Raw genomic sequence first — 16,280 nt, forward strand, 5'->3', positions numbered from 1 at the left:
TGAGCGGAGCAATGGCTGCTTTTCACCACCTCCGCCCACCTCCCCATTCCTGACCTCGACAGCTGTTTGACTTTTCACAAACTCAAAGGGCTCAGCCATACGGCAGAGCCTGCCAAAAATAGCTTAAACTCATTGGTGTTCCTCTCCACGGAAGTCTTTAGTAAAAGGCGAAAGACTTGTGCGTGATGAAGAGAAACCAGAGTCAGTACAGGCCTCTCCTCAAGAGCGGCCGAGGACCCCATTGGTCCCAGTCACCGCCCTCACGGTAGCCTTCTCTTAGCTTGCCAAATCCCCGCCCCCTCCCCATGTTGTCACGGGCTCTAGCCAATCGGGCTGTGGAGAAAAGTGTCTGGGCCTCAACATGCAATCCCCACAAATTTCTCAAGTTATCAGGCGCTTGCAGGCCCCCGGGGACCAAAATACAGGGAAAATGCGGGGTTGATTGGAGGCTAGCAGCCCTTCCAGGGCGCGTGAGGGATATCAGCTGTGGGGCAGGTTGACTCACCTTCCTCCAGCCACTGCCAGAGGGGCATTTGAAACTGTACGTTTGCGTCATTGTTTGCTTGCTTGCTTGCTTGCTTGCTTGCTTTTCCACACGGCCAGAGAAGGGTGCACCGTTCCCGGCGGCACTGCAATGCCAGGTCGATGCGTGGAGTGAACGGAGCAAGCCCCTTTTTCAGCTCCCAGTTCTAAAAATCCGTTTAATATGTTTGTCCTCGGGTAGAGGACATATCAGATATTAAACTGATAAGAACAGATACTACACTTGATCTTAGCCAAAAGGCCGAGAAGCGATGGGCCCAAAGTGTCTGGCGTTCCAGCCAGGCTCTTGGCACAAATCTCGCTGGTCGCGGTTGGCTGCTTTTGACATGAGCGGAGCAATGGCTGCTTTTCACCACCTCCGCCCACCTCCCCATTCCTGACCTCGACAGCTGTTTGACTTTTCACAAACTCAAGGGGCTCAGCCATACGGCAGAGCCTGCCAAAAATAGCTTAAACTCATTGGTGTTCCTCTCCACGGAAGTCTTTAGTAAAAGGCGAAAGACTTGTGCGTGATGAAGAGAAACCAGAGTCAGTACAGGCCTCTCCTCAAGAGCGGCCGAGGACCCCATTGGTCCCAGTCACCGCCCTCACGGTAGCCTTCTCTTAGCTTGCCAAATCCCCGCCCCCTCCCCATGTTGTCACGGGCTCTAGCCAATCGGGCTGTGGAGAAAAGTGTCTGGGCCTCAACATGCAATCCCCACAAATTTCTCAAGTTATCAGGCGCTTGCAGGCCCCCGGGGACCAAAATACAGGGAAAATGCGGGGTTGATTGGAGGCTAGCAGCCCTTCCAGGGCGCGTGAGGGATATCAGCTGTGGGGCAGGTTGACTCACCTTCCTCCAGCCACTGCCAGAGGGGCATTTGAAACTGTACGTTTGCGTCATTGTTTGCTTGCTTGCTTGCTTGCTTGCTTTTCCACACGGCCAGAGAAGGGTGCACCGTTCCCGGCGGCACTGCAATGCCAGGTCGATGCGTGGAGTGAACGGAGCAAGCCCCTTTTTCAGCTCCCAGTTCTAAAAATCCGTTTAATATGTTTGTCCTCGGGTAGAGGACATATCAGATATTAAACTGATAAGAACAGATACTACACTTGATCTTAGCCAAAAGGCCGAGAAGCGATGGGCCCAAAGTGTCTGGCGTTCCAGCCAGGCTCTTGGCACAAATCTCGCTGGTCGCGGTTGGCTGCTTTTGACATGAGCGGAGCAATGGCTGCTTTTCACCACCTCCGCCCACCTCCCCATTCCTGACCTCGACAGCTGTTTGACTTTTCACAAACTCAAAGGGCTCAGCCATACGGCAGAGCCTGCCAAAAATAGCTTAAACTCATTGGTGTTCCTCTCCACGGAAGTCTTTAGTAAAAGGCGAAAGACTTGTGCGTGATGAAGAGAAACCAGAGTCAGTACAGGCCTCTCCTCAAGAGCGGCCGAGGACCCCATTGGTCCCAGTCACCGCCCTCACGGTAGCCTTCTCTTAGCTTGCCAAATCCCCGCCCCCTCCCCATGTTGTCACGGGCTCTAGCCAATCGGGCTGTGGAGAAAAGTGTCTGGGCCTCAACATGCAATCCCCACAAATTTCTCAAGTTATCAGGCGCTTGCAGGCCCCCGGGGACCAAAATACAGGGAAAATGCGGGGTTGATTGGAGGCTAGCAGCCCTTCCAGGGCGCGTGAGGGATATCAGCTGTGGGGCAGGTTGACTCACCTTCCTCCAGCCACTGCCAGAGGGGCATTTGAAACTGTACGTTTGCGTCATTGCTTGCTTGCTTGCTTGCTTGCTTGCTTTTCCACACGGCCAGAGAAGGGTGCACCGTTCCCGGCGGCACTGCAATGCCAGGTCGATGCGTGGAGTGAACGGGGCAAGCCCCTTTTTCAGCTCCCAGTTCTAAAAATCCGTTTAATATGTTTGTCCTCGGGTAGAGGACATATCAGATATTAAACTGATAAGAACAGATACTACACTTGATCTTAGCCAAAAGGCCGAGAAGCGATGGGCCCAAAGTGTCTGGCGTTCCAGCCAGGCTCTTGGCACAAATCTCGCTGGTCGCGGTTGGCTGCTTTTGACATGAGCGGAGCAATGGCTGCTTTTCACCACCTCCGCCCACCTCCCCATTCCTGACCTCGACAGCTGTTTGACTTTTCACAAACTCAAAGGGCTCAGCCATACGGCAGAGCCTGCCAAAAATAGCTTAAACTCATTGGTGTTCCTCTCCACGGAAATCTTTAGTAAAAGGCGAAAGACTTGTGCGTGATGAAGAGAAACCAGAGTCAGTACAGGCCTCTCCTCAAGAGCGGCCGAGGACCCCATTGGTCCCAGTCACCGCCCTCACGGTAGCCTTCTCTTAGCTTGCCAAATCCCCGCCCCCTCCCCATGTTGTCACGGGCTCTAGCCAATCGGGCTGTGGAGAAAAGTGTCTGGGCCTCAACATGCAATCCCCACAAATTTCTCAAGTTATCAGGCGCTTGCAGGCCCCCGGGGACCAAAATACAGGGAAAATGCGGGGTTGATTGGAGGCTAGCAGCCCTTCCAGGGCGCGTGAGGGATATCAGCTGTGGGGCAGGTTGACTCACCTTCCTCCAGCCACTGCCAGAGGGGCATTTGAAACTGTACGTTTGCGTCATTGTTTGCTTGCTTGCTTGCTTTTCCACACGGCCAGAGAAGGGTGCACCGTTCCCGGCGGCACTGCAATGCCAGGTCGATGCGTGGAGTGAACGGAGCAAGCCCCTTTTTCAGCTCCCAGTTCTAAAAATCCGTTTAATATGTTTGTCCTCGGGTAGAGGACATATCAGATATTAAACTGATAAGAACAGATTTTTTCTTTCGAAAAGATTTATTGACACTCATTTCAAGTTTTTTCAAAGAAGGTTTACATCTTGAGATACAAAGGGTACATTATAATCACAACAATATGATAAATAGTTGTAAAACCATTGTTTGTTTGTTTTTTTTTTTTTTTTTAAACATTAAAAACAAATATTTCAAGGGGTTTTACATGTTGTCAAACATAAAATCCATCTCACAAATGAAAACCATGGAGTGTCCCAAATCTTTAAAAAGGGAGTGCATTGGTTTAAAACTTCTCTTCTTTCTAATTTTGTGCAGGAGCAGAATGAGTCCCTACCCAGGGTCACTCATTCCGCTCCCCCAAACATTTGGTCTCTCGGGATCCTGTCGTGGTGCTCAGAGGAGATCCTCACCCTGTTGCTCCTTCCCACCTGCCTCACCCGGAGAGCCAGGCCGCCGCTGCTTTGACCTTTTCATGTGTGGCTCCGGCTCCTTCGTCCGAATGGGCACAGAGGCGATGCTTCTTTGTGGCTGTGTCCTAGGCCTGCCGCCTACAGCCATCCGGATCACAGCCACGGGGGGGATCTGCATGTGCTTCCTTACCAGCAAGTTTCTGGAGGTCCATATGGCGTCTTTGATGGCGGCTAGGGTGAGCCACATCTGGGCAAAGTCATCGTTCTTCAGTGTTTTTTGGCTCACCCCATACAGCACCAGTTGTGCTGTAAGGACCTCCCTTGCTGGCAAGTACGGGAATTGCAAGGAGCCGGCCATTGCCCACTGGTCTACGGCAGCGCTGCACTCCCAGAGCAAATGCCTCACCGACTCTGGCGCGCCACAACCGGGTCGGGGGCAGGTTGAGCGTGTTGACATGCCCCGGGAGTGCATGACGGACCTGACTGGGAGAATCTCATGAGCCACCATCCATGACAGGTCCCGGAGTCTGTTTGGAAGAGCGGAATGGTTCACGTTGCGCCAAACTGTTGAGGGCTCGCCAAATGCGAGCCCGCGCACTGGACTCACTGGCTCCTGCTCCTGCACAACAGAGATCAGAGAACGGTGGTTGGTTAAAATATGCAGCTCCTCCTGCTCCAGTTTAAAATGCTTTAAAAACGTCGGGATAAAAGCATAGGCTGGTGGCAGGCTAAAAGACACGGGTACTTTAAGATCTGTAGGTAAAATCTTCAATCGTCTGAGGTACGATCCCATCCAGAAACGTGTCATGGCTGTAGTTTTGGGGTTTCCGGATGGGTCTGTGGCTTGTTTGAGGTGTAGTGCGGTGTATCGGCTTCCTAAAAACAAGTACAGGTCAGGCACTCCTTTTCCTCCTTTCTCTTTTGGCCTTTTCATGACCTCCCTCCTCAGTCTCTCCCACTTGGAGCCCCACAGGAAATAAAAGATGGCTCGCTCCAGATCTAAAAGCACTCTCCTAGGTGGGATAAAAACAGAACTGATGAGTAAAAGCAAAGGTAAAATCACCGCTTTGATGATTAAAACCTTTCCTTCAATAGTCAGTCCTCTAAGTCCCCAATATCCTAGTCTTTGTTTTACTTTCCCTACCACGTCTGGCCAATTTGTTGTTCCTTCTCCCTCCCTGTCAAATTTGATCCCCAGTATTTTTTGGTCAGTCTGGGTCACAGTCAAAGGGAGTCCTGTCATCTCAGTCGCTGTCCACGGTCCATAAAATTGGGCTTGGGTCTTGTTTTTGTTCAACTTTGACCCAGAAGCCTGTCCAAACCAGTCAGTCAAGTCCAGCGTCCTGTTGACGGATAAAAGGTCGGTGCATAAAATGTTCACGTCGTCCATGTATAAAATACACTTGGTGTCCAGTCCCCCGCTCCCCGGTACTCCCAACCCATTGATTCGTTGATCCCTTCTCAAGATCTGTGCCAGCGGTTCTATACATGTTATGTATAGGAGGGCAGATAACGGACAACCCTGACGGACACCGCAGTTAATATCGACTGCTTTTGTCAAATGCCCGTTAATCACAAATTTGCTGGTAATGTCCCGATACAGCAATCCCACCCAAGCTAGAAACCTTTCTGGGAACCCCATTTTTTGCAGTACCTTGAAAAGGTACTGGTGCGAGACCCGATCGAAGGCTTTCTCAAAATCTAAATTTAGGACTACTAGCCGGATGTTTCTGTCTCTCGCGTAACAGATGGTGTCTCGGATCAGTACCAGGCTGTCGGTGATCTTCCTCCCTGGGATGGCACAGCCTTGATCCGGGTGAATCACCCCCTTTAAAAACAAGGACATACGTGAGGCTAAAAGTTTGCTAAAAAGTTTACAATCAAGGTTTAAAAGTGCGATAGGTCTCCAGTTCATCAGGTCGGTCTTGTCTTTGTTTTTGTGCAGTAGAGTCACTATCCCTACTCTAAAACTGTCAGGAAGTCGGTCTAGGTGCTCAAAGTCTTTAAAAACATCGATCAAATCAGGTGCTAAAATGTCCCAAAAGGTCAAATAAAATTCCAAGGGAAGTCCATCCTGTCCTGGGGACTTCCCTTTTTTAAAACTTGACAAACATTTATTTAACTCTAGAATGGTAAAATCTTGGGTTAAAAGCACACTGTCTTTTACTTTTTTATCGATGGATTTTAAAACTTCATTCATGGTGTCTATTCTAATGGGCTTTTCTTTATACAATTCTACGTAAAAATTTTCCACAATCTGTTTAATTTCTTCGATATTCTCTGTTATGCACCCGTTTTCCTTTTTTAGTTTTAAAATGGTCCCCCCTTTACTAACAATTTTCTTAAAAAAATACCTGGTGCACTTCTCACCCTCCTCTATTTCCCGTTCCCTGCTCCTTAAAATGACACCCTTGCTTTTAATTTCAGCTAAAACCGACATCTCTGATTTGATTTCTCTAATTTCTTCATTAAAATCCATTCCATTTTGGTTGAGGTTAAAATAGCGCTGTAGTCGCTTCTGCAGTCCCATCATGCGTCTGTTCTCCTTGCCCTTTCTTTTTTTGCCTGCCTGTCTGAAAAAAGTCTGGGTCTTTCCCTTCACCATCTCCCACCAGTGTGCTCGTGTATCGTACATGTCTTGAAGGGTCTGCCACTCTCGGTACTGCTCCCTGTACTGCTGAACTAGATGTTGATCTTCAAGCAGGGAGCAGTTGAGTTTCCACAGACCACTTCCAAAAGTCACACCTGAAGAGAGTGAAAGGGTGCAGGAGAGCATCAGGTGGTCAGAAAAGAAAACAGGGGTCAATCTAGCATCGGTCGGCGGGCAGTCCCGTGTGAAAATAAAATCTATGCGAGAGGCTCTGGTGCCATCACCACTGAACCAGGTGAAGCCCTCCTCTCTGGGATGCATGGTTTTAAAACAGTCTTGTAGTTTAAAATCCCTGCATATGCCCTGTAATAAAACCGATGTTTTGTCAATTTTAAAATCTTCCCCTGTTCTTTTTCTATCTTTTCGACTTAAAATACAGTTAAAATCACCTCCTAAAACTAATGGCACTCTCCCTAGCATGTGGGACTGCAGGTCTTCTAAAAGGTCATACCTGTCATTTTTGTCGTTAAAGCCATAAATATTGAGAAGGTTAAAATCCTGTCCCATAAAGGTCAAGTGTGCTAAAAGTGCCCTACCGTCTCTCACCACAGTGCTACCCTTCACCAGAACCTGAGGGTTTTTTATTAAAATGGCCACTCCATCGTTCTTATTTTGGTTTGATCCGCTCCATATCGATGTCTGTGGCCACATCTCCTCCCACTGTCGGTAGTGTTTTAAAAACGGTATGCCACATTCCTGCATTAAAAACACATCTGACTTTGTAGATTTAAGAAAGGATAAAACACTCTGGGCTCTAACTCTCGACTTCACACTTCTCACATTGATGGTTGAGAAGGTGAGTGTCATGAGTATGATTAAAAACAACAGGTATGAAATTTTAAAAACACTAAATAGAGGTTTAAGATGCTAAAATATCTTTTTTTTTTTTTAAAAAAAGGCAGTTAGACTATTTCTTGTGAACGGGGCTCCTCCTTCACTTCAACAGGTGATGAAGGAGGGAGTTGAGCTCCATTCCCCCGTCGGACTCTGGGGGTTGGCCTTTGACGCAAGGCTGCATTTAGCTTGGAGTCCTTAGGGGTTGATTGTAGAGCTACTGTCAGAAAAGAGACTTCATTTGGTGAATTGGAGGGGAAGACTCTGGGCTCCTCCACAGATGAACTGTCTGAGAGAGTCCCAACTCTTCCCCTCTTCTCTGAGGCTACAGGAGACTCAGAGGACAATTCCGATGCAAGTCTCTTTGTTTGCTGGGCATCGGGGAGGGGGGCATCCTCACTATTTTCAGGTGGTTGAAAATCTTCCATTTCTGAACTAGCTCCGCCCACTTCCTGCATCTCCCCATCCTCCTCTCCACTCTCCATTGATGGGGCTGTTGCAGGCCCCTCCCCCTCTCCCGCCTCACATGATCCCTCCTCTCCAATCACAGTATCTGGCGGGAGATTTGAATTTTCCTGCCCAGCCTCTTCAACCTGCTCTTTTTCTTTTTGTCCTCCATTTTGTTCATTGGCTTTTGCTGCCTTTAGTTTGTTGGCAAACGATTTGGGGCAAGCTCTGAAGAGATGATTTGTTTCTCCACAAAGGTTGCACTTCCTGCCATTGGTGCACTCCTCAAAAGTGTGCCCAATTTCTCTACACTTTCCGCAAAAGGTTTTTGTGCACGCTTCTACCAGGTGCCCATGCTCACCACACTTGCGGCAGAGCTTGGGCTGACCTTGGTAGTGGATGTAGCCCCTGTTTTCACCCAGAACTATCATTGACGGCAGATGTTTCAGGCCTTGGAAGCCCTGGGGGTCCTGCCATTGTTGAATGGGGACCCTCCAAGCGCAATTCCAGATGCCGTCCTCATCTCTCACTTTGGTAGCCTGGCCTTTAACAGTGCAGTATCTCCCCAGCCATATACAAATGTCTTCTGCATTCACTGTCTCATTAAACATTCTGACAATGACTGTTTTCAATGCATTATCAGTCAGTTTTTCAACAACAAATGCAGAAAACTGGGGTTTCACAGACTCAAATCTTGTCCAAAATTCTCTCAAGATAGCCGCAGACTGGAAGCTTACATCAAAACCTTTGTTTAATGGTAGGGTCAAAATACAATTCAAATCGTTTGCTGTGAATTTCAAAGCCTGTTGGATTAGCTTCCTGGAGAAATCTAGCCTTGACATCTCCAGGAGCTTTCCATCCTTTTCTTTAAACTTAAAACGGACGCTGTGGTGCCTCCGCATGTTGGCATGGGTGGCCGACATGGTGGAGGCACCACAAGCTAAAAGGATCTAAAATCAGTAAAAAACTTACAATGGACAAAAAAACAATGAACAATAAATAAGTAAATACAATTAAAAATATAAAAAAGGAAAAAAATCTAAAAACGTACTTACCTTTTCAAGTTTTGGCCTGGACAAGGTGTTGAATCCGGCAGAGCTCAGGTAAGAGATTCTCTGGGCCAATGAATTCCTATTTGTTTAAGATATGCAACTACAGAAAAGTTGCACAACTTTAAACAAGGAATGTAGACAATTTCCTCCCAAGAGCTGGTTTAACTCAGAGCCACAACAGGCAAGAATTTAACCATCAAAAGGAGGCGACCGCAGTCTTAGCCAAAAGGCCGAGAAGCGATGGGCCCAAAGTGTCTGGCGTTCCAGCCAGGCTCTTGGCACAAATCTCGCTGGTCGCGGTTGGCTGCTTTTGACATGAGCGGAGCAATGGCTGCTTTTCACCACCTCCGCCCACCTCCCCATTCCTGACCTCGACAGCTGTTTGACTTTTCACAAACTCAAAGGGCTCAGCCATACGGCAGAGCCTGCCAAAAATAGCTTAAACTCATTGGTGTTCCTCTCCACGGAAGTCTTTAGTAAAAGGCGAAAGACTTGTGCGTGATGAAGAGAAACCAGAGTCAGTACAGGCCTCTCCTCAAGAGCGGCCGAGGACCCCATTGGTCCCAGTCACCGCCCTCACGGTAGCTTTCTCTTAGCTTGCCAAATCCCCGCCCCCTCCCCATGTTGTCACGGGCTCTAGCCAATCGGGCTGTGGAGAAAAGTGTCTGGGCCTCAACATGCAATCCCCACAAATTTCTCAAGTTATCAGGCGCTTGCAGGCCCCCGGGGACCAAAATACAGGGAAAATGCGGGGTTGATTGGAGGCTAGCAGCCCTTCCAGGGCGCGTGAGGGATATCAGCTGTGGGGCAGGTTGACTCACCTTCCTCCAGCCACTGCCAGAGGGGCATTTGAAACTGTACGTTTGCGTCATTGTTTGCTTGCTTGCTTGCTTGCTTGCTTTTCCACACGGCCAGAGAAGGGTGCACCGTTCCCGGCGGCACTGCAATGCCAGGTCGATGCGTGGAGTGAACGGAGCAAGCCCCTTTTTCAGCTCCCAGTTCTAAAAATCCGTTTAATATGTTTGTCCTCGGGTAGAGGACATATCAGATATTAAACTGATAAGAACAGATTTTTTTTTTTTTTCTTTCGAAAAGATTTATTGACACTCATTTCAAGTTTTTTTCAAAGAAGGTTTACATCTTGAGATACAAAGGGTACATTATAATCACAACAATTTGATAAATAGTTGTAAAACCATTGTTTGTTTTTTTTTAAAACATTAAAAACAAATATTTCAAGGGGTTTTACATGTTGTCAAACATAAAATCCATCTCACAAATGAAAACCATGGAGTGTCCCAAATCTTTAAAAGGGAGTGCATTGGTTTAAAACTTCTCTTCTTTCTAATTTTGTGCAGGAGCAGAGTGAGTCCCTACCCAGGGTCACTCATTCCGCTCCCCCAAACATTTGGTCTCTCGGGATCCTGTCGTGGTGCTCAGAGGAGATCCTCACCCTGTTGCTCCTTCCCACCTGCCTCACCCGGAGAGCCAGGCCGCCGCTGCTTTGACCTTTTCATGTGTGGCTCCGGCTCCTTCGTCCGAATGGGCACAGAGGCGATGCTTCTTTGTGGCTGTGTCCTAGGCCTGCCGCCTACAGCCATCCGGATCACAGCCACGGGGGGGATCTGCATGTGCTTCCTTACCAGCAAGTTTCTGGAGGTCCATATGGCGTCTTTGATGGCGGCTAGGGTGAGCCACATCTGGGCAAAGTCATCTTTCTTCAGTGTTTTTTGGCTCACCCCATACAGCACCAGTTGTGCTGTAAGGACCTCCCTTGCTGGCAAGTACGGGAATTGCAAGGAGCCGGCCATTGCCCACTGGTCTACGGCAGCGCTGCACTCCCAGAGCAAATGCCTCACCGACTCTGGCGCGCCACAACCGGGTCGGGGGCAGGTTGAGCGTGTTGACATGCCCCGGGAGTGCATGACGGACCTGACTGGGAGAATCTCATGAGCCACCATCCATGACAGGTCCCGGAGTCTGTTTGGAAGAGCGGAATGGTTCACGTTGCGCCAAACTGTTGAGGGCTCGCCAAATGCGAGCCCGCGCACTGGACTCACTGGCTCCTGCTCCTGCACAACAGAGATCAGAGAACGGTGGTTGGTTAAAATATGCAGCTCCTCCTGCTCCAGTTTAAAATGCTTTAAAAACGTCAGGATAAAAGCATAGGCTGGTGGCAGGCTAAAAGACACGGGTACTTTAAGATCTGTAGGTAAAATCTTCAATCGTCTGAGGTACGATCCCATCCAGAAACGTGTCATGGCTGTAGTTTTGGGGTTTCCGGATGGGTCTGTGGCTTGTTTGAGGTGTAGTGCGGTGTATCGGCTTCCTAAAAACAAGTACAGGTCAGGCACTCCTTTTCCTCCTTTCTCTTTTGGCCTTTTCATGACCTCCCTCCTCAGTCTCTCCCACTTGGAGCCCCACAGGAAATAAAAGATGGCTCGCTCCAGATCTAAAAGCACTCTCCTAGGTGGGATAAAAACAGAACTGATGAGTAAAAGCAAAGGTAAAATCACCGCTTTGATGATTAAAACCTTTCCTTCAATAGTCAGTCCTCTAAGTCCCCAATATCCTAGTCTTTGTTTTACTTTCCCTACCACGTCTGGCCAATTTGTTGTTCCTTCTCCCTCCCTGTCAAATTTGATCCCCAGTATTTTTTGGTCAGTCTGGGTCACAGTCAAAGGGAGTCCTATCATCTCAGTCGCTGTCCACGGTCCATAAAATTGGGCTTGGGTCTTGTTTTTGTTCAACTTTGACCCAGAAGCCTGTCCAAACCAGTCAGTCAAGTCCAGCGTCCTGTTGACGGATAAAAGGTCGGTGCATAAAATGTTCACGTCGTCCATGTATAAAATACACTTGGTGTCCAGTCCCCCGCTCCCCGGTACTCCCAACCCATTGATTCGTTGATCCCTTCTCAAGATCTGTGCCAGCGGTTCTATACATGTTATGTATAGGAGGGCAGATAACGGACAACCCTGACGGACACCGCAGTTAATATCGACTGCTTTTGTCAAATGCCCGTTAATCACAAATTTGCTGGTAATGTCCCGATACAGCAATCCCACCCAAGCTAGAAACCTTTCTGGGAACCCCATTTTTTGCAGTACCTTGAAAAGGTACTGGTGCGAGACCCGATCGAAGGCTTTCTCAAAATCTAAATTTAGGACTACTAGCCGGATGTTTCTGTCTCTCGCGTAACAGATGGTGTCTCGGATCAGTACCAGGCTGTCGGTGATCTTCCTCCCTGGGATGGCACAGCCTTGATCCGGGTGAATCACCCCCTTTAAAAACAAGGACATACGTGAGGCTAAAAGTTTGCTAAAAAGTTTACAATCAAGGTTTAAAAGTGCGATAGGTCTCCAGTTCATCAGGTCGGTCTTGTCTTTGTTTTTGTGCAGTAGAGTCACTATCCCTACTCTAAAACTGTCAGGAAGTCGGTCTAGGTGCTCAAAGTCTTTAAAAACATCGATCAAATCAGGTGCTAAAATGTCCCAAAAGGTCAAATAAAATTCCAAGGGAAGTCCATCCTGTCCTGGGGACTTCCCTTTTTTAAAACTTGACAAACATTTATTTAACTCTAGAATGGTAAAATCTTGGGTTAAAAGCACACTGTCTTTTACTTTTTTATCGATGGATTTTAAAACTTCATTCATGGTGTCTATTCTAATGGGCTTTTCTTTATACAATTCTACGTAAAAATTTTCCACAATCTGTTTAATTTCTTCGATATTCTCTGTTATGCACCCGTTTTCCTTTTTTAGTTTTAAAATGGTCCCCCCTTTACTAACAATTTTCTTAAAAAAATACCTGGTGCACTTCTCACCCTCCTCTATTTCCCGTTCCCTGCTCCTTAAAATGACACCCTTGCTTTTAATTTCAGCTAAAACCGACATCTCTGATTTGATTTCTCTAATTTCTTCATTAAAATCCATTCCATTTTGGTTGAGGTTAACATAGCGCTGTAGTCGCTTCTGCAGTCCCATCATGCGTCTGTTCTCCTTGCCCTTTCTTTTTTTGCCTGCCTGTCTGAAAAAAGTCTGGGTCTTTCCCTTCACCATCTCCCACCAGTGTGCTCGTGTATCGTACATGTCTTGAAGGGTCTGCCACTCTCGGTACTGCTCCCTGTACTGCTGAACTAGATGTTGATCTTCAAGCAGGGAGCAGTTGAGTTTCCACAGACCACTTCCAAAAGTCACACCTGAAGAGAGTGAAAGGGTGCAGGAGAGCATCAGGTGGTCAGAAAAGAAAACAGGGGTCAATCTAGCATCGGTCGGCGGGCAGTCCCGTGTGAAAATAAAATCTATGCGAGAGGCTCTGGTGCCATCACCACTGAACCAGGTGAAGCCCTCCTCTCTGGGATGCATGGTTTTAAAACAGTCTTGTAGTTTAAAATCCCTGCATATGCCCTGTAATAAAACCGATGTTTTGTCAATTTTAAAATCTTCCCCTGTTCTTTTTCTATCTTTTCGACTTAAAATACAGTTAAAATCACCTCCTAAAACTAATGGCACTCTCCCTAGCATGTGGGACTGCAGGTCTTCTAAAAGGTCATACCTGTCATTTTTGTCGTTAAAGCCATAAATATTGAGAAGGTTAAAATCCTGTCCCATAAAGGTCAAGTGTGCTAAAAGTGCCCTACCGTCTCTCACCACAGTGCTACCCTTCACCAGAACCTGAGGGTTTTTTATTAAAATGGCCACTCCATCGTTCTTATTTTGGTTTGATCCGCTCCATATCGATGTCTGTGGCCACATCTCCTCCCACTGTCGGTAGTGTTTTAAAAACGGTATGCCACATTCCTGCATTAAAAACACATCTGACTTTGTAGAATTAAGAAAGGATAAAACACTCTGGGCTCTAACTCTCGACTTCACACTTCTCACATTGATGGTTGAGAAGGTGAGTGTCATGAGTATGATTAAAAACAACAGGTATGAAATTTTAAAAACACTAAATAGAGGTTTAAGATGCTAAAATATCTTTTTTTTTTTTTAAAAAGGCAGTTAGACTATTTCTTGTGAACGGGGCTCCTCCTTCACTTCAACAGGTGATGAAGGAGGGAGTTGAGCTCCATTCCCCCGTCGGACTCTGGGGGTTGGCCTTTGACGCAAGGCTGCATTTAGCTTGGAGTCCTTAGGGGTTGATTGTAGAGCTACTGTCAGGAAAGAGACTTCATTTGGTGAATTGGAGGGGAAGACTCTGGGCTCCTCCACAGATGAACTGTCTGAGAGAGTCCCAACTCTTCCCCTCTTCTCTGAGGCTACAGGAGACTCAGAGGACAATTCCGATGCAAGTCTCTTTGTTTGCTGGGCATCGGGGAGGGGGGCATCCTCACTATTTTCAGGTGGTTGAAAATCTTCCATTTCTGAACTAGCTCCGCCCACTTCCTGCATCTCCCCATCCTCCTCTCCACTCTCCATTGATGGGGCTGTTGCAGGCCCCTCCCCCTCTCCCGCCTCACATGATCCCTCCTCTCCAATCACAGTATCTGGCGGGAGATTTGAATTTTCCTGCCCAGCCTCTTCAACCTGCTCTTTTTCTTTTTGTCCTCCATTTTGTTCATTGGCTTTTGCTGCCTTTAGTTTGTTGGCAAACGATTTGGGGCAAGCTCTGAAGAGATGATTTGTTTCTCCACAAAGGTTGCACTTCCTGCCATTGGTGCACTCCTCAAAAGTGTGCCCAATTTCTCTACACTTTCCGCAAAAGGTTTTTGTGCACGCTTCTACCAGGTGCCCATGCTCACCGCACTTGCGGCAGAGCTTGGGCTGACCTTGGTAGTGGATGTAGCCCCTGTTTTCACCCAGAACTATCATTGACGGCAGATGTTTCAGGCCTTGGAAGCCCTGGGGGTCCTGCCATTGTTGAATGGGGACCCTCCAAGCGCAATTCCAGATGCCGTCCTCATCTCTCACTTTGGTAGCCTGGCCTTTAACAGTGCAGTATCTCCCCAGCCATATACAAATGTCTTCTGCATTCACTGTCTCATTAAACATTCTGACAATGACTGTTTTCAATGCATTATCAGTCAGTTTTTCAACAACAAATGCAGAAAACTGGGGTTTCACAGACTCAAATCTTGTCCAAAATTCTCTCAAGATAGCCGCAGACTGGAAGCTTACATCAAAACCTTTATTTAATGGTAGGGTCAAAATACAATTCAAATCGTTTGCTGTGAATTTCAAAGCCTGTTGGATTAGCTTCCTGGAGAAATCTAGCCTTGACATCTCCAGGAGCTTTCCATCCTTTTCTTTAAACTTAAAACGGACGCTGTGGTGCCTCCGCATGTTGGCATGGGTGGCCGACATGGTGGAGGCACCACAAGCTAAAAGGATCTAAAATCAGTAAAAAACTTACAATGGACAAAAAAAACAATGAACAATAAATAAGTAAATACAATTAAAAATATAAAAAGGAAAAAAATCTAAAAACGTACTTACCTTTTCAAGTTTTGGCCTGGACAAGGTGTTGAATCCGGCAGAGCGCAGGTAAGAGATTCTCTGGGCCAATGAATTCCTATTTGTTTAAGATATGCAACTACAGAAAAGTTGCACAACTTTAAACAAGGAATGTAGACAATTTCCTCCCAAGAGCTGGTTTAACTCAGAGCCACAACAGGCAAGAATTTAACCATCAAAAGGAGGCGACCGCAGTCTTAGCCAAAAGGCCGAGAAGCGATGGGCCCAAAGTGTCTGGCGTTCCAGCCAGGCTCTTGGCACAAATCTCGCTGGTCGCGGTTGGCTGCTTTTGACATGAGCGGAGCAATGGCTGCTTTTCACCACCTCCGCCCACCTCCCCATTCCTGACCTCGACAGCTGTTTGACTTTTCACAAACTCAAAGGGCTCAGCCATACGGCAGAGCCTGCCAAAAATAGCTTAAACTCATTGGTGTTCCTCTCCACGGAAGTCTTTAGTAAAAGGCGAAAGACTTGTGCGTGATGAAGAGAAACCAGAGTCAGTACAGGCCTCTCCTCAAGAGCGGCCGAGGACCCCATTGGTCCCAGTCACCGCCCTCACGGTAGCCTTCTCTTAGCTTGCCAAATCCCCGCCCCCTCCCCATGTTGTCACGGGCTCTAGCCAATCGGGCTGTGGAGAAAAGTGTCTGGGCCTCAACATGCAATCCCCACAAATTTCTCAAGTTATCAGGCGCTTGCAGGCCCCCGGGGACCAAAATACAGGGAAAATGCGGGGTTGATTGGAGGCTAGCAGCCCTTCCAGGGCGCGTGAGGGATATCAGCTGTGGGGCAGGTTGACTCACCTTCCTCCAGCCACTGCCAGAGGGGCATTTGAAACTGTACGTTTGCGTCATTGCTTGCTTGCTTGCTTGCTTTTCCACACGGCCAGAGAAGGGTGCACCGTTCCCGGCGGCACTGCAATGCCAGGTCGATGCGTGGAGTGAACGGGGCAAGCCCCTTTTTCAGCTCCCAGTTCTAAAAATCCGTTTAATATGTTTGTCCTCGGGTAGAGGACATATCAGATATTAAACTGATAAGAACAGATACTACACTTGATCTTAGCCAAAAGGCCGAGAAGCGATGGGCCCAAAGTGTCTGGCGTTCCAGCCAG

At 47.7% G+C, this 16,280-nt stretch overlaps 11 non-coding genes and 1 pseudogene across 11 annotated transcripts; all 12 read right to left on the bottom strand.

The window, feature by feature from the left end:
• Window positions 1–90: 90 nt before the first annotated feature.
• Window positions 91–205, bottom strand: LOC139618863 (U5 spliceosomal RNA). The gene has a single exon (XR_011689870.1). It is a non-coding gene; the product is annotated as a U5 spliceosomal RNA (small nuclear RNA).
• Window positions 206–604: 399 nt separating this feature from the next.
• LOC139619428 (U2 spliceosomal RNA) lies at window positions 605–796 on the bottom strand. The gene has a single exon (XR_011690424.1). It is a non-coding gene; the product is annotated as a U2 spliceosomal RNA (small nuclear RNA).
• A 164-nt stretch (window positions 797–960) lies between these two features.
• On the bottom strand, window positions 961–1,075 carry LOC139618864 (U5 spliceosomal RNA). The gene has a single exon (XR_011689871.1). It is a non-coding gene; the product is annotated as a U5 spliceosomal RNA (small nuclear RNA).
• A 395-nt stretch (window positions 1,076–1,470) lies between these two features.
• On the bottom strand, window positions 1,471–1,662 carry LOC139619429 (U2 spliceosomal RNA). Its single transcript, XR_011690425.1, has one exon. It is a non-coding gene; the product is annotated as a U2 spliceosomal RNA (small nuclear RNA).
• A 164-nt stretch (window positions 1,663–1,826) lies between these two features.
• LOC139618865 (U5 spliceosomal RNA) lies at window positions 1,827–1,941 on the bottom strand. Its single transcript, XR_011689872.1, has one exon. It is a non-coding gene; the product is annotated as a U5 spliceosomal RNA (small nuclear RNA).
• Window positions 1,942–2,336: 395 nt separating this feature from the next.
• Window positions 2,337–2,528, bottom strand: LOC139619592 (U2 spliceosomal RNA). Its single transcript, XR_011690583.1, has one exon. It is a non-coding gene; the product is annotated as a U2 spliceosomal RNA (small nuclear RNA).
• A 164-nt stretch (window positions 2,529–2,692) lies between these two features.
• On the bottom strand, window positions 2,693–2,807 carry LOC139619343 (U5 spliceosomal RNA). Its single transcript, XR_011690342.1, has one exon. It is a non-coding gene; the product is annotated as a U5 spliceosomal RNA (small nuclear RNA).
• Window positions 2,808–3,194: 387 nt separating this feature from the next.
• Window positions 3,195–3,369, bottom strand: LOC139619780 (U2 spliceosomal RNA; annotated as a pseudogene).
• A 5,754-nt stretch (window positions 3,370–9,123) lies between these two features.
• Window positions 9,124–9,238, bottom strand: LOC139618866 (U5 spliceosomal RNA). The gene has a single exon (XR_011689873.1). It is a non-coding gene; the product is annotated as a U5 spliceosomal RNA (small nuclear RNA).
• A 395-nt stretch (window positions 9,239–9,633) lies between these two features.
• On the bottom strand, window positions 9,634–9,816 carry LOC139619696 (U2 spliceosomal RNA). Its single transcript, XR_011690659.1, has one exon. It is a non-coding gene; the product is annotated as a U2 spliceosomal RNA (small nuclear RNA).
• Window positions 9,817–15,557: 5,741 nt separating this feature from the next.
• LOC139618867 (U5 spliceosomal RNA) lies at window positions 15,558–15,672 on the bottom strand. The gene has a single exon (XR_011689874.1). It is a non-coding gene; the product is annotated as a U5 spliceosomal RNA (small nuclear RNA).
• A 387-nt stretch (window positions 15,673–16,059) lies between these two features.
• LOC139619603 (U2 spliceosomal RNA) lies at window positions 16,060–16,251 on the bottom strand. The gene has a single exon (XR_011690594.1). It is a non-coding gene; the product is annotated as a U2 spliceosomal RNA (small nuclear RNA).
• Window positions 16,252–16,280: the final 29 nt, after the last annotated feature.

Source organism: Trachinotus anak, unplaced genomic scaffold (genome assembly GCF_046630095.1).
Source record: "Trachinotus anak isolate AG129_WGS33_773 ecotype Australia unplaced genomic scaffold, CSIRO_AGI_Tana_v1 ptg000003l, whole genome shotgun sequence".
In the NCBI taxonomy this organism is placed as follows: domain Eukaryota; kingdom Metazoa; phylum Chordata; class Actinopteri; order Carangiformes; family Carangidae; genus Trachinotus; species Trachinotus anak.